The sequence below is a fragment of the Vicugna pacos genome, chromosome 4, assembly GCF_048564905.1.
Source record: "Vicugna pacos chromosome 4, VicPac4, whole genome shotgun sequence".
Taxonomy (NCBI): Eukaryota; Metazoa; Chordata; class Mammalia; order Artiodactyla; family Camelidae; genus Vicugna; species Vicugna pacos.
The window spans coordinates 77,246,921-77,261,521 of NC_132990.1; the positions used below are offsets into that span (position 1 = coordinate 77,246,921).

The 14,601-nt window shown below is 60.2% G+C and overlaps 1 protein-coding gene across 5 annotated transcripts in view; it reads right to left on the reverse strand.

Moving 5' to 3' along the window:
- The window catches only part of NACC2 (NACC family member 2), a 69,340-nt gene that overhangs the window by 53,572 nt on the left and 1,167 nt on the right, over positions 1-14,601 (reverse strand). The window contains exon 1 of one of the 5 annotated variants that reach the window (XM_072960396.1): positions 12,066-12,999. The exons of 1 other annotated variant lie outside the window; for it this stretch is intronic. The gene's annotated coding sequence lies outside the window, so the exon portion shown is untranslated. Of the gene's footprint in view, positions 1-11,254; positions 11,280-11,469; positions 11,568-12,065; positions 13,000-14,601 lie in introns of those variants that run through there. 3 more of the 5 variants (XM_072960402.1, XM_072960400.1, XM_072960401.1) reach the window with 3 other exon arrangements.

A 14,601-nucleotide genomic window follows, 5' to 3' on the forward strand; every position in this document is an offset into this window, starting at 1 on the left:
AGGAGGTGATCTGGAACACCACAGCTCAAGGCCAAGGACCTCCAATAGCGTCAGGGAAGAGGAACGGTTTGTCCATATGTGTTTGCATGTTCCGGAACCAATGACAGACACGGGAAAGAGTTCCCAAGGAGAGACCAAACCAGATTCAGAACCAGGACGGCCTTTGGGCCACCTTCCACTCAGGCCACTGGAAGCCCAGAGGGAAGGGCGGCTGGGTGGACACAGGCCAGCCAGCTCCCCAGGGGCTGAACTTGGCCCATCTAGTTAGCCAACGCCCTGCAAACATCACTCCTCAGGCAACCCAGGCCAGGCGAGGCTGAGGCCAGGGCCACAGGCCAGCCCCGGCACCTCCTCCCAGCCAGGATGGGAGGGCAGCTCCCCTGCACGGTGCTGTCCAGGGAGGCAGTGCCCAGCGCCTGCTTCCACTGCGGCTCTAACGAATTCCCTCGTGAGGTTTCTTGGAAATCAGTGGCTGCAGTGTAATCACAGCTGCCGGGGCTCTGAACAAGCTCGCTCGGGGGCTCCGTGCGGTTATAATTATTACGAAACCGCAGTTAAGAAACAGCGAGGAGGAACCGATACCTTCAGGAACACCCAAGAGCCGGTGGAGGGGCGACCCTGCCCCCACCCCCACCCCACCCAGCACCCACTGCCCCTTCCCGCTGATCCCTCATGGCCCCACCTCCGACCCAGCTCCGTCTGCTCGGATGCACCTGGCCCAGGTAGCCACCGCTGCCCACGGGCTCCCACTGTCTTTGCCCCACCCCGACCCACCCAGGGACCCCAGGAAAAGCACCAGTGGGCACACCCGGCTCCGCTCTGGGACCCACCCCTCCAGCCCGTGTTTCCTGTCATGAAATGAGCACGGTGTGGGGCACGCTCCACTCCCGATCACGGGCGTCTGCCTCCTTCCCTTTGCCCCACGAGGAAAGACCGACACTGTCACCCACAAGCCACTGATTTCATTTTGCTAACTTTACCCTCCTGTATGGACCACTTACTGACTAGGACTTTGTGGTGCCTGCCTCAGTCCTGTAACCATCTGGAGCCGAAGGAGTGGTCCCCTGTGTTTCACGGCTGCGGTAACTCCTACTGCATTAGGCTCACAGGCTGACATGAAAGCAGCCAGCCTGATCTCCCACGCCCGTTCCGAAGGAGAACTCCATGCGGGCAAACAGCCTTTCTGGCACTGGGCTGGAAACCTCAAGACCCTCTTCCTCCGCTGCAGAAATGAAGCCATCCCACCAGACTGGAGGCGTGGATGCCCCCTCCCTGGCCCCCCACCCCAGAGAGGAGCCAGAGGTCAAGCAGCTGGGCTGGGGGTTCCAAAGGAGCCTGGACAGGCCGTTGGAGGGCTGGGGGCCCAACCCAAGATCAGGGGACATGGGGACAGCACTGCTGTTCTTTCCAAGACCCAGGCGGGGGTGGGGGTGCAGCTACGGAGAAGAGAGAATGGGGGCAGGTGGACAATCTGGCCTTCACCTCTCTGCTGTGGTGAACAAGGTCCCCCAAAATTCACGTCCACCTGGAACCTCAGAATGTGACCCCAAGTCAAACAACAGTCTCTGCAGATGCAATCAATCCAGTTAAGATGAGGTCTCACTGGATTTAGGGGGGCCCTGAAGCCAATGACTGGGGTCCTAAGAGGGAAATCCAGACACGGAGGAGAGCCCGAGTGGCCACGAGCCAGGGAGCCAGGAGAGGCAGGAAGGAGCCGGGCCCTGCGCCACTTTGACTGGGGACTTCTTTCCCAGGACAGGGAGCGCGAACCTCTGCTGTTCAGACAGTCTGCCATGCTTTGTTTCAACGGCCCGTGGACACTCACAACCCCGCCCCACCGACACTGACCTTGACCCAGGGTCCACAGGAACGGATCTGGTCAGACTCAGACAACCTCCGCCAAGAACCAGCATGACTTGGGGGCAGCTCCAGGTCAGGGGGATGGAGGAGATGCCATAGGCCATCTCCCCAGGGCTCGTTGTGGGGAGGAGAGGACACTAGACTGGGGTGTACCTCCTATTGTGGGGGTCCTTGCAGAACCCCACAGCCCAGAGCAAGAGCGGGCCAGGGGCAATGACCAGAGTTTCTCCATGGGGGACCCTGAAGGGACAGGGCTGCGTCTAGCCCGGATGGGACCACCCCCCTTCCAAAAGTAGTCGGTGCCTCTGTGACCTGACATCACTCACCACTCAGAAGCCTCCATGCTGGGGGGAAGGTGTAGCGGTAGAGCGCATGCTTAGTATACACAAGGTCCTGGGTTAAGTCCCCAGCACCTCCTCTAAAAATAAATTAACAGGTAAACCTAATGTCCGCCACCGCCCCTCCCAAAAAAAAGAGCCTCCATGCTAGGATTACTTTGGAAACACACACACCAGGCAAGTTCCCCAGAGTGACCAGACACAAAATTTGCCACGTCACTTCCAGCCGGCAAGGACAGTGGCATGGCCAAAGCACCACTGCCACGGACACCCCGCCAGACCAGGGGCATTCTGCAAAACTGGCCTGGGCTCCAAGCTTAAGGTCACGAGAGTCAAGGAAAGACCCCAGAACTTTCCAGACTGAAGGAGCCTAAGACTGGGACACACCCATGTTCACACAGCGCCATTCACAAAGCCAACCGTGGAGACAACCACGAATCCGCGGACAGGAAGGGTAAACCCAATGCGGTCCATCCACGCGGTGGAGCAGAGCTCAGCCTTAGAAAGGAAGCAAGTCCCGACACAAGCCACAGCAGAGCCTTGAGGGCATCGTGCTGAGTGAAGCCAGACACGAGACAAGTCCTGTGCGATCCCACTCAGGGGAGGCCCCAGAGGCGCCAAACCCACAGAGACAGAAAGCAGGTGGTGTGGTCAGGGGCTGGGGCAAGGGACAGGGAGTGAGTGTTTAATGGGTACAGGGGTTCCATTTTTGTCTGGGAAGATGAGAAAAGTTCTGGAAGCGGATGGTGGGGATGCCTGCACAACAACGTGAGGGTACTTAATGCTCCTGAACTATACACTTAGAAGTCGTGAAGATGGTGGGTTTTATATATAACTAGAATTTTTTTAAATTAAAATTTAAAAGCAGACCGGACAGGTGCCTGGGCCACAGACTCTACAGGGCCGTTTAGTTGTAAAGGACACAGGGTGAGAGCTGGTGGGCCGGACAGCCCTTGTTTTGTCGGGTCACATGGGGGCACGCAGGGGTCGCTCACCCTCAAACGGTCCTGGAAGAAGTTGTGTTTGGTACTTGCAGTTTCTCTGTAAGTTTAATACTGTTCCTCTTTTACCTTTTCCTTCATCAGGACCAGTGCTGGGCAGAGGGTGGGGGCTCCTCGACCCGACTTGACACCTGTCACCATGCCCCCATCCCAGAGAAGGGGTGCCTGGTCCTGGGTAACACCTGTCCCCTGAGGTCCCTCCCAAGTCCCAGCCAGATGTTCTAAAATCTTCAGCACAACTCTGAACGTGGCCAGGACCCCCGTGGGCCTTCTGAGTTTGTGGAGCAGAAGCACGCTGCCTGACTTCTTAGGAGAGAAACCCACCCTGGGAGCTGGGGGATGGGGGCTGAGGGTGGGACAGAGGAGCACCTCAAACTTTTCAGAGGCCCCCCAGCACAGCCGGGGGTCTGTCTGCCTCCCAAGGATGCCTGGTGGCGGGACCTTCTACCTGCCTGGGTTATTGGGAACGTGACGAGAGCCCGGGCAAAGCTGCCTGGCAGCCTCCCAGGCCCTCAGGCCCTCAGGCCCCTGGCCGGCCGGGCAGTCATCTGCGCTGGTATAAAGTTGGGGCTGTTCAGCTTGGAGGATGGGGCAGGAAGAGGTGAGGAGAACCCAGGGACCCCGTCCCTCCACCAAGAGAGGCCCCTAGGCCCACCCCACACCCTGCCAACACACCTGCTCTCAAACCCGCCACGGCCATCTGGTCTCATGGAACAGGTCTGGGATAGGCGGGGCCCGGAGGTCTGGGTTTGTTTGGACCCCAAGGGCACAGTCCTTGGCTCCCCACCCCACCGCTTGGATGTGGTGGTCCATCTCCAGGCCCATCCCAGGGTCCCCTCCTCCCACAGCATCTCTGCTCTTCATTCCTCTGCCTCGACTTCTCTGTTATTTCATCCACATGTCATGAACTTCTCTTCATTCTCGGGGAGGAAGAGATGCCAGGAAAGAGGAATAGGACGGCCAAGGCAGCCGGAGTGTGTGCAGTAGTTTGGGGTCCAGGCCCATGACTCTGCTAAGAACCCCCTCCCTCTCCTTTCCAGGCCATTTCCCGTGACAAGGACTAAACTGGGTTACAACAATTAACACGAATTCTGCCTCCTGTCCCCAAACTTATGTAACAGCAGACACTTGGTCTCAGGAAAACCCTCCTCTGTCAGTGGCCCCATTTCCAGCCCTCGACCCCCGGCTTAGCTCCTGAACCAAAGGTCCTTCCAGACCGGCCAACCTGTGCTGGCCCCTCATGCCCACTGTCCAAGTGCTCGTGTCCGAGTGTCTGGCTGCCGACCCTCCTGGGGAAGTACCGGGCTGAGCCACATGATGGCCCCTTCCCCCGGGCACTAAAGGGTTTCTGCACCCACCCTGCCACACTGCGTTGACTACGGTCCCCCCTTCCCAAATTTACGTCCACCCAGAACCTCAGAATGTCACCTCGTTGGAAATAGGGTTTTTGCAGGTATAATTAGTTAAGGACCTTGAGATGAGATCTCCCTGGATTTAGGGTGGGCTCCACACACAATGACTGGTGTCCTTATGAGAAGAGGGAAATCTGGAGGCAGAGATGGGAAGGGGGCATCTCCAGGCCTAGGATCACCTGCACCACCAGAAGCTGTTGGAGGCACGATGCTCTCCTGCCTGCAGAAGGAACCTGGCTGCCACCCTTGACTTTGGACCTCCGGCCTCCAGACTGTGAGAGTAAACTTCTGTTGTGTTAAGCCCCCAGTTTGTGGTCATTTGTTACCCAACCCCAGGAAACTGATCCCACCCGCTGCCACTCACCCCCTTCACACTCCAGGGTGACCATGAGACCCACATCCCCTTCCAGCTTGTGCTCTCCGGAGGGAAACGTCACTGCCCTCCTAGAGCAGGGAGACCCCACGGGGAACCCCCAGAGCAGTGTTCGCAAAACAGGGGGAGGCACCTCAGACTCCTGGAGTGGTAGGTGCGAGTGGGCAGTCAGGGCCACCACGTCAATTGAACCCCAGCCCGCCACTCTCCCCGGGGGCTGCCCAGCTGTGGTGCTGAGTCAGTCAATAGGAAGGTCTGTGCACCCGAGGGGCCCCATCTGTGACCTCAGTCCCTTCAGGACTGACAAATGCTTAGGACTCATGAGCCCCCGGGTCCAGTTGCTGCCAGAGCCTGTCACAGTCCACCGTAGCCGCTCAGCTGATTGCCGTGACCACAGCCACCTCATTAAGGCCCGCACGTTCCCACCAGGACCTGTCACAGAGGCAACACTCACTCAACAAACATCACCGAGCCCAGCAGAAAGCCTGCAGGACAGGAGAGCCCAGCTTTCACCCTGCCCCGGGGCTTCCACTGGGTCCATCCTGCCCCACGTCCCCCCATGATGCCCCACGTCCCCCCATGATGCCCTGCTGCAGACGAGGGGTGAGGCTGGTGTGGAGGAAGGGCACAGACTCGGCCCAGGGTCCTGACACAGCCAGGGATGGATGGCGGGTGGGCCCAGGATGGAGGAGTATCGCCCTCAGAGGGACCAGCCCCCGCCACACACCCTACTCGCATCCCGCGAGGTTTCCCGGAGGAGCCAGCGGGCAATTTGCATAATATTCTTTGCAAGTTAATATCAGCCTCTGATAATGATCTCGGCATAGCGTGGAGCGCTGAGGCGGCTGCTACAACACTAAGTAATCATATTTTAAATTATGTTTCCCTTTATAGAAAGGTGTTGCAAAAACACACAGACAAGAAATCTGTCTGTTGCAGCCCCCTGCCAACCACCTGACCAGCTTCCCAGCACCAGGGCTGTGACTGCAGCACCCGGGGCCGAGAAAGCCCAGCAGGTCGGACCTGGGCACCACCGGCCACAGGCCCGCCGTGTCCCCCACCCCCCCGCCCAAGGGACGCTTCCCAGCAGGGAGACCTCCCAGATCTGAACCACTGGCTCAGCCACCGTCAAGGGTGAGTCCATGCAGAGCTCACGGAGGACCTAGGACCCACGCTCGCCCAGGGGCCCATCTGCCCTGGGGGTAAGCCAGGGGGCTCCTTATTCCCACAGCCCCCAGCCCCGGCCTCATGCTGGAGACCCCAGTGCCCACGACAGCAGACTTCTACACGCCACATCTCCTCAGAACTCAAAACCAAAACCGTCAGCTCCTGCGGAACTTCCCGGTTGCACAGCACCCTGGCTGGGGGCACCTCAGTCACCCTCACACAGCACCTGAGCTTGGGGACCCTCCCCAGGAAGGTAAGCTCACCCACAACCCTCATACACCCACACCCCGACTGCGGCCATGACACACCCTCCCATCATGGGTGACCCGGGGCCGCTGCAGATACAGGGCCTGAGCACACAGCCACACTGGGTCCCCTGGGCAGCAGCAGAGGCAGGGCCCACATGGACAAGGCACAGCCCTAGTAGACGGAGTGACTGGTCACCACAGGGAGGAGGCAGGCCACGCACAGCCCGGGAGTGGCCCGCGGCCCTCTCCGAAGCTAGGACCGGCCCCCTCTGAAGTGAAGACCTTCTCTGCGTTTCTTTTCTCGTTGGAGGAGCCAGGGCCACTGCTCACTATTTCCTTAAAAGCTTTTCTTTTTTATTTAAAAAAAAAATCCAATTATAGCACAAATCTCTCAGCAGGGGTCAGTGTGGAATAAGAATAGCCAAAGTTAATGGACATGACACAGGCAAGATTAATGCCTAAAGGGTTTCAAAAGTTGTATGATGCAGATTTCATTAACATTTTAATTGTAATGTATCTTTTTAATCTTCTCTCACCCTAATAGCTTTATATCCAAAAAAACAAAAACAAAAAAAAAACTGCTGACAACAACAAAAAGTATCAATACACAAAATTTAACAAAGGCGTTTAGCAGTGCAATGGAAACTAAATTAAATGAGCAAAAGTATGTTAACATCGGGATTTTTAAGAGCACAACAGCTGGAATGCAGCAGAGGCGGCTCCTTCTCCCTTCTTGGCAGAGACGGGGATGGGCGAACTGGCAGGGAAGCCCCACAGGGACCCAGGACTACATCCTTCCTCCTGACCCAGAGGCACAGGGAGCAGCCCCGGCAGGCCCTGCCCCCTCCCCCTTAGCCAGCAGTGTCCAGGAGGTGGAGGGAGGGAGGCCCTCTTCCAGAAAATGCCAGCCATCAGGGCGGAAGCCCCTAGCACCTTGGGGATGGTAAGTAGACATCTAGAAGTGTCACCATAATAAAGGGGTACTTTGTGGGGCACAGGCTGGGGTTGCAAATGAGCTGGCATCCCACCCCTAGACCCCAGGTGGCTCTGGCCAACAGGACAGTCACTCATTATGGCCTCTAACTTTCAAAAATGGTGTCTCCAGAAATACACTTGGCCCTGACTACCGAGGGCCCAGGAGATTTTTATTTTCAATCAACAAACACTCCAAGAGCACCAAGCCTGTGCCTGCTGCTGTCTGATGCTTTGTGCCAAATCCAGCTCCCCTCAGCACCCCCACTCAGGGACCCACTGGCTGGGCCTGGTGTTGGGCCTGGGACACAGCCCGGCAGCCAGGCTCACTGCTCACCCCAATGACTATATATGGGCACTTTCAGGCCCCTATGGTCCCCGCCCCCGGCCCTGTCTGCTTCCCAGGCACACAGGCAGTCACTGGGCGGGGCCCAGGAGCTCCCAGCCCACCCATGGCCATGTGCCCTCCTGGATGCCAGGGCCCAGGGCCAAGGGGGAGGGGAAGATTCCTTCAGAGAGACCCAGAGCCAGCCTCTCCTCCCATAGTACCAGAGACAGACACCTCCATCCTCCCTGGAGACAGAGAAGCAGCCTCCCCTTCCTTAAAGGGGCATGAACCCGTCACTGGTTCTGGCCCACTTCCAAGGAGGGGGCATCTCCAGAGCACCCCACGCCAGGCCTGCTCACCTTCAGTCACCCAGCATCAAATAAGGAAGCTACTGTGTAGCATCACAACATACAGGCCAGGGCAGGGCTCAGAGAGGGTAAGTTACTCATCCAAGGTCACACAGCCTTGGACTGGATGTGACCTGAGAGAGAGACCTGCTCTCAAGTCCTGCTCCTAACTGCCCCCTTGCCCAGACCCAGGCCCAGCCAGCAGAAGCTGGGGGCAGGCCCCAGAGAGCACAGGGTAACATCAGGTTTCCTCTCCATTCCTCCTGCTCAGACAGGCTCCCAGGCCCGGGCAGGGGTGAATGTCCCTGCCGTCCTTGTCCTCCTGGAGGCTGCCCCCACTCTGAGGATGCCAACCACAAAGGTGGCCACCAGAAAGCCCGGCTCCAAAGTTCACATCCCAAACACCCCTACACCTGCCCCACCACAAGCCTGTGCTGAGACCCTCTCCCTGTGGACGCTGCTTCCAAACCCTGAACTTTAAATGACAAAGGCCAGAGGCCAGGGCAGAGGAAGCCCAGCTCCCAGTGAGCAAGCAGCTGCAGGTGACACAGTGAGGGAGTCCCGGCCAGGGCCAGCCGGGAAGCATATTTTGCAAATGATCTCATCGAGAGAGGCCGGGTGAGAGCAAGGATTTGCTAAAAGAGAAACAGAGGTCGCCAGGATCCTGCGTGCTCAGGAGGCAGGGCAGGGGGAGTGGCGCCTCGGCCTTGCTGAACAGAATGCCTCCCCCAGCCAGCTCCCTGGGCCCCTGGAGCCCAGGTCTCAGGCGGGGGAGGATGTAACCTTCCAGGCACAACCGCGAAGCCTCAGGACACAAGGAAAGAGAGAGGAAACGGGTGTGGAGGGGCAGAAAGGGCAGAGGACACCCAGGCTTTGCCCAGGGGTCACGGTGTGAGGGGGTCACACATACCTCTGATGTGGGGTGCAGGCATGAGCAGAGCTGCCTAGAAGTACCCAAGGGCCAGGCAGCTCACCTTGGGGAGGACCAAGGGGCACCTGGGAAAGCATGCCATTCACGAATGAGGTACTTGGAGAGGCCAGGGAAGGGCCCGGAACCGGCTGGGCTGTGCTCTCTGCAGACCCTGCAGGCAGGCGGGCCTCCCTGGGGGCCAGTGAGAGGCTCTGGAGCCCTTGGCTCTACACCCAGCCAGACTCTATAAGGTCCGGGACTGGGGATGGCTGTGGGCAGCCCTGCTCACCAGAAGCAGCTCTGGGCCCAGAGGGTCTGATGGCCCCTGTCCCGGTGGAGAGAAATACCCTCAACTGGACCACATCAGAGCCACTACTGCCCTCCTTCAAAAGACCTGGCCCAGGACACCCGCAGGGACACTGGCCACGGGAATGGGCCAGGCCCTGGCCAGCTAACACTACCCTGGGCAGGAACGCGGCCTACCTGGTCCCAAGTGCCCAGCCCTGGTCAAACTCCCCAAGTATGCCTGTTACATGAAGGGCCTTAGCGGGCCCTGGTTCTCAGGAGAGACACACTGGGGAAAATCAGGAGTGAGGGGCCGGGACCTGGACTACAGTCCACACTCAAGCGGTTCCACAGACGTTGGCCACATGCCCCCCGCCAGGGCAGCTCATTCCACCCACTTCGGCCCCGCAGGACAACAGAGGCCAGGGAAGGACCAGGTCAGAGAGGAGCCCAGGGAAGAGAGAACAGGGTCAGCTGGAAGGGAGCAGACAGGGGGTGGGCTGCAGAGGAGGCACGGACCGGACCTGCTGCTGTGAGGTGGAGAGAGTGAGGCCGCCGGTGGCTGAGGCTCCTGACCCTACCGGTGGCAAGTACCCCAGACTGCAGCAGGAGGCTGGGAGGGAACCAGGCCCCCTGCAGCCCATCCCGGCTCTGCATTCCGGGGAGCACAAACCTCAAAGGAAGGGGTATGGGGTGGAGCCCTAGAAACAATCTCGAAATGGTCAAAGCCACAGTGCTTACCTTTTGTCCCAGGAGGGGTACCAGGCCCACCCCAGCCCAGCTTGCAAGCCAGGCACGCGGAGTCCTAGAGGCAAGGGTGCCAGAGGAACTCAGTCTGTGAATGCCAGCTCAGCACTCGCCATCACCATCGTCCCTCTTAGATAAATAATGCATCTCATGTTTTAGTTGGAAAACAGGGAGGTTGTAAGGATTCTGTTAGAAGTCATCCAGAAGCCTACCTCCCAGAGAGAGCCCCTCTGAGTGTCCCAGCACCCCCACGACAAATAACCTAGAGGTAGTCCTGGTCAGCCTATGGTGGCCTCGTGTTCCAGTGTCAGTTACAGCACAAGCATTTCCTCATCATCAAAGAGTCTGCAGAAGACTAAATGGCTGCAGAGCAGAGGCTGGCCGAAGCCAGCTCACAGAGTCAGCACGGTATCAGACACCACGTCTAGCATCGACCCTGCTTGGGTGTGACCACTGAGAACAGATCTCCAGCCACTGAGAGGTGACAAGTGATATCTTGTTCTACTTCTGTGCTCCTTCCAGCCAGCTCGCCAAAAGAACGGGGGGCCAACCCCCGTGGGTCTCGCCTCCTCCTGTTTCCTTCACTCAGGCCCCAGCAGAGGTACCACCCAACTATGGAATGACCAACGGGAAAATGCCAGCGGGCCTCCTGGGAGGGATGGGCAGCACAGAGGGCTGTGGGAAGAAGGCGGAAGGTGGTTTGTTAGAAGACAGTGGAGGCTGTGGGGGCTGCTCGACCTTTCACCAACTCCTTCCCACCGAGCCTTGTTTCCTCATCTCTAAAATGGAGCCAGCAGTCTAAGATACTTCTCCTGGGGTCCTTGGGGGGTTTAAACAACACTCACATGGAGTGCTGAGAACCACCTGTGTCCAGAACCACAGAGCGTCCTTTGTCATCAGGGCAAACTGGAGGGAGCACAAGAGGGAAGCAGAGCGGAAGGGAGGGGATGGGAAGGGAGACCTGGAGAGAGACCCAGAACAGACCAGACCAGCCAGGCACAGCGGTGTGCATTCAGGGTGCTCAGAAGACCAGCTCTACCAGCTGGTGAGTGCACGACACATGCCTCCCCACCAGCCCCCCACCGTCTAGCACAGGCTCCACTAGAACCCGCAGCCAGGGGACACGCAGCTGGGTGTCCAACGGGGCAAGAAATCCAACTAGAAAGAAAGAGCCCAACATTTCAGATCCAGGCTTGGAAGAAGAGGAGGAAAAGGATTCCACTCACAGTGGCAATGCCTGTGAGTCCAGATCCAGGACCTACCTACCACAAACCCACAGGTTTAAACGGCACCAGGAGCCAGTTGGCAATCACCGGTCCCAAGACCAAACTTCGGAAGAGCTCGGAAGAGCCCGGAAGAGAGGACCCGGAGGTGACCTCTGACCTCATGACCCCCCACACTATGCGGGCAGACGTCAGAAGGGCTTGGGACCCCTGCCCTGCCCTGCCCATAGGAGGGTGGGCAGCCGGCTCAGAGCTCACCTGGAGAGCTTCCTGGAGAAGGGGCTCGGGGTCCTAAGACCTCAGCTCCGTAGGGACACGGCAGCGGGGGACAGGTGGGAGCCGCCTCCCAGTGCAGCCCGCCCCCAGGTAGGGTGAGCACAGGGAGGCCGGGAGGCAGTGACGCCCGCGAAGGGGGCCCACCCGGAGCGGGAGGGCGAGGAAGGAGAGGCGCAGGGCCGGGCTGATGCGCAGCCGCGCGGCCAGCCTCGGACCCCGGGCCTGGAGGGAGGGGCGTGTCCCCGGGGCCCCAGCCCCGGGCCGAGCCCGCGCGGGCTTCCCCACCCCGGAGGGCTGGGCTCCGTCCGCCCGGTCGCGGGAGGCCGAGTGTCCCGAGCGCCCGAGAAGCCCGGCGGGAGAGGAGGCGCCCGGAGCCGGGGTACCCGCCCGGTGGGGCGGGGTGCGGTGCGGCCCGGCCCGGCCCGGACGAGCGCCTCCCCAGGCCCGGGCGCCGCCGGCCACCTCCGGGGGCGGCGCGCGGCGCGAACTTGGGCACTGCGGCAGGCGAGGGCGGGCGCGCCGCGGAGTTCGCGGGAAGTGCGGCGGCGGGGCCCGCGGGCGGCGCGAAGTTGGGGTACCTGCGTGCGCCGGCCCGGTCCGGCCTGCGGCAGGAAGTGCTCCGGCGGCCCGGCGCTCCGGCTCACATGGACTTTCTCCGGCCGCGCCCAGCACCGGGCCGCACCGCGGCGGGCGGGGCGCGCGGGGGAGGCGCCGCGGGCCGTTTAAAGGGACAGCGCGCCGGCCGCGCGCGCGCACTCGCTGCCCCGGGGCGCGCCGCCCCGCCGCCAGGTGGGCGCCCGGGTAGGGGAGGGGGGATCCCAGGCAGGGAGTGCCGTGGTAGGGAGGTGGCCGGGGGCTCAAGCTCCGCGCCTTCTCCCCGAACTCCTGCTGTGCGACTCTGCGCCGGGCACTGAGCTGGGGCCGGACGCGGGGAGGACCAGAGCGCCGACCCGCACCCTCTCCTACCCTCCGGGCCCGGCGCGGAACCGAAAGGCCCCCGAGCCCCAGGTCCTGGGGTGGCCCCTCCCCGCAGCGGCCGCGCTTGCACGGGGCAGCCTCCGGGATGTGGCGCCAAGTGGGGCCGCGGGCGGGAGCGGGTGCGGGGCCTCCGCTGCCACTGACGCTCAGCGGCCTGAAAGCGGGGTTGCGGGAGTGCCCTTGGTTGAACCGCGGGTCGCCGGTGCCTCCTGCGCGGAGCCTGGGAACTGCGAGCTGTGTCTACACGGCCGGTCGGGTCTGCTTTCAGGCCCGGCGTGATCTGGGCGCACTGGCCGTTGGTAACTCCCACTATCCACCCACAGTGGCTCCTCGTTTGCTCTAGGCCACCCTCCTGTGGACAGAGCTGAGGTTTTAAAACTAATGCGCAGAAATGAAACCAGCCACAGATCCGAGAGGCCCAACAAACGGCCGCCTCAGTCACCCCCACCTTATTCTGGGGGCCTGGGGTCAGAGCAGGCCGCAGTGATCCTCCAAGGCCAGAGACTGCCTGGCTCCTGCACCCCACAAGGGTCCTTGCAGGAAAATGAGGGTGGTGCCAGGACAGTGGTCCTGAGCATAGGGTCACCAGGAGGAGGGGGTTGATGTGAAGAACAAGGTGACCACCCCTCCCCCAGCACATTCTGGGCCCCTTTGAGGGGTCAGAGGCTGGGGCTAAAGCCCTGCAGGACAGTTAGCCAAGGTCATTCCTAGGACAGTGGTCAGAACCTTGGTCTAAGTACTCCTGACCTCAGTCGCACGCCAGCTCCTGGACCTTGGTGGTAAACTGACCCCTGACCCCAAGTTGAGGGTCTACACAGAAAACATCCCCCCCACCAGCTAACTCCAGCTTTGCCCTCTAGGGGATGGGTGTGAACCCTCAAGGATTCTCTGGGTATAGCCCTGGAATCCCACTTAGACCTAAACTGCCTCCCAGGTCCCGCACCCCTCAGCCCAGCCCTCTCCCAAGCCGGCAGGACAGTCTGGCTGTCCTGAGGGGACTCTACCACTCAGAGGCACAGTCACGTGGCTTGGCATGCGATCCTGGCCCAGGAGGTGCGCCAGAGAGTGACAGGTAAACTGCACCGGCTCAGCACAGGGACTAGCTGAGGCTCTGGGGTGGTGGGGGGCGGGGGAGGGGGTGGGAGGCCAGGCCCTGGCCTAGGGCAGCTCTGAAGCCCCAGGATTGGTGCCGGCTCCTAAGTGTCATCTCCCATCTCAGCAGTGCAGACTCCTCCGGGGCCCTGGGAAACTGCAGCTTCTACAAATGACAGCTGGGAGCAGGGCTGGACATTTATAGCTGCTTCCAGCTGAGGGGTCCGGGTACAGGGAGCTGTCCACCAGGCTCCAAGGTCCTCCCATGCCCAGAGCTAGGGTCACGGGGTGGATGGGACCCACAGTGGGTCTGAAGGTGTGTCCGCCTTCCTAGCTCCAGGACGAGACGGGGCGGGGTGGCGGCCGTTCTGCGCACTCCGAGGAGCCTGGTCGGCTGAGGAGGGGCTCCCATGTTGGCATTCTGCTGGTTTTCATCACTTGTATTTTCTAAATATTAAAGAGTCTTCCTTCCTTAAGGAAGGACATTTGGAAAGCACTACAAAGTTTTTAGACGACAACAGATAAGTGGAAACTGGTCCCCAAGGATAATGGGCTTCAGTGCAGCTCCTGCGCGCACGTGTGGGCGTGTCTGTAAGCCACGCTGGACGTTTCTGTTGCTAATGCCGAGCCCCTGCTAAAATCCAGGCCTGTGCTGTGGGTTCTGTGCGTGTTATCTCACTTAGCTTTCACAACAGTTTATAAAGTTGACTCTCTGCTTATTCCCGTTTCACTGGTGAGAAAAATGCAGCTTAGGAAGAAAAGGCAACTAGCTTGGGGTCACTCACTGCGGGTCCCCCAGCAGGCAGGGCAAGGCATGGTCATCCACAGCCCCTCCCTCCATTGGTCATTAGACGTTCTGAAGACGTTGGAAACGATCAGCCTGCTGCTGGCTGATAGGCAAGCGGGGCGGCCACAGTCCCCTCTTGAGGGATCTGATTAGCACTGCAGCCCATCTGAGGTGCTAGTGAAGTTTTTCTCAGCACAGGGGGGCCTGACCTGGCGTCTGGTCCTGCGTTTTCATGGCCTATAGCTTGATTTTCCCCC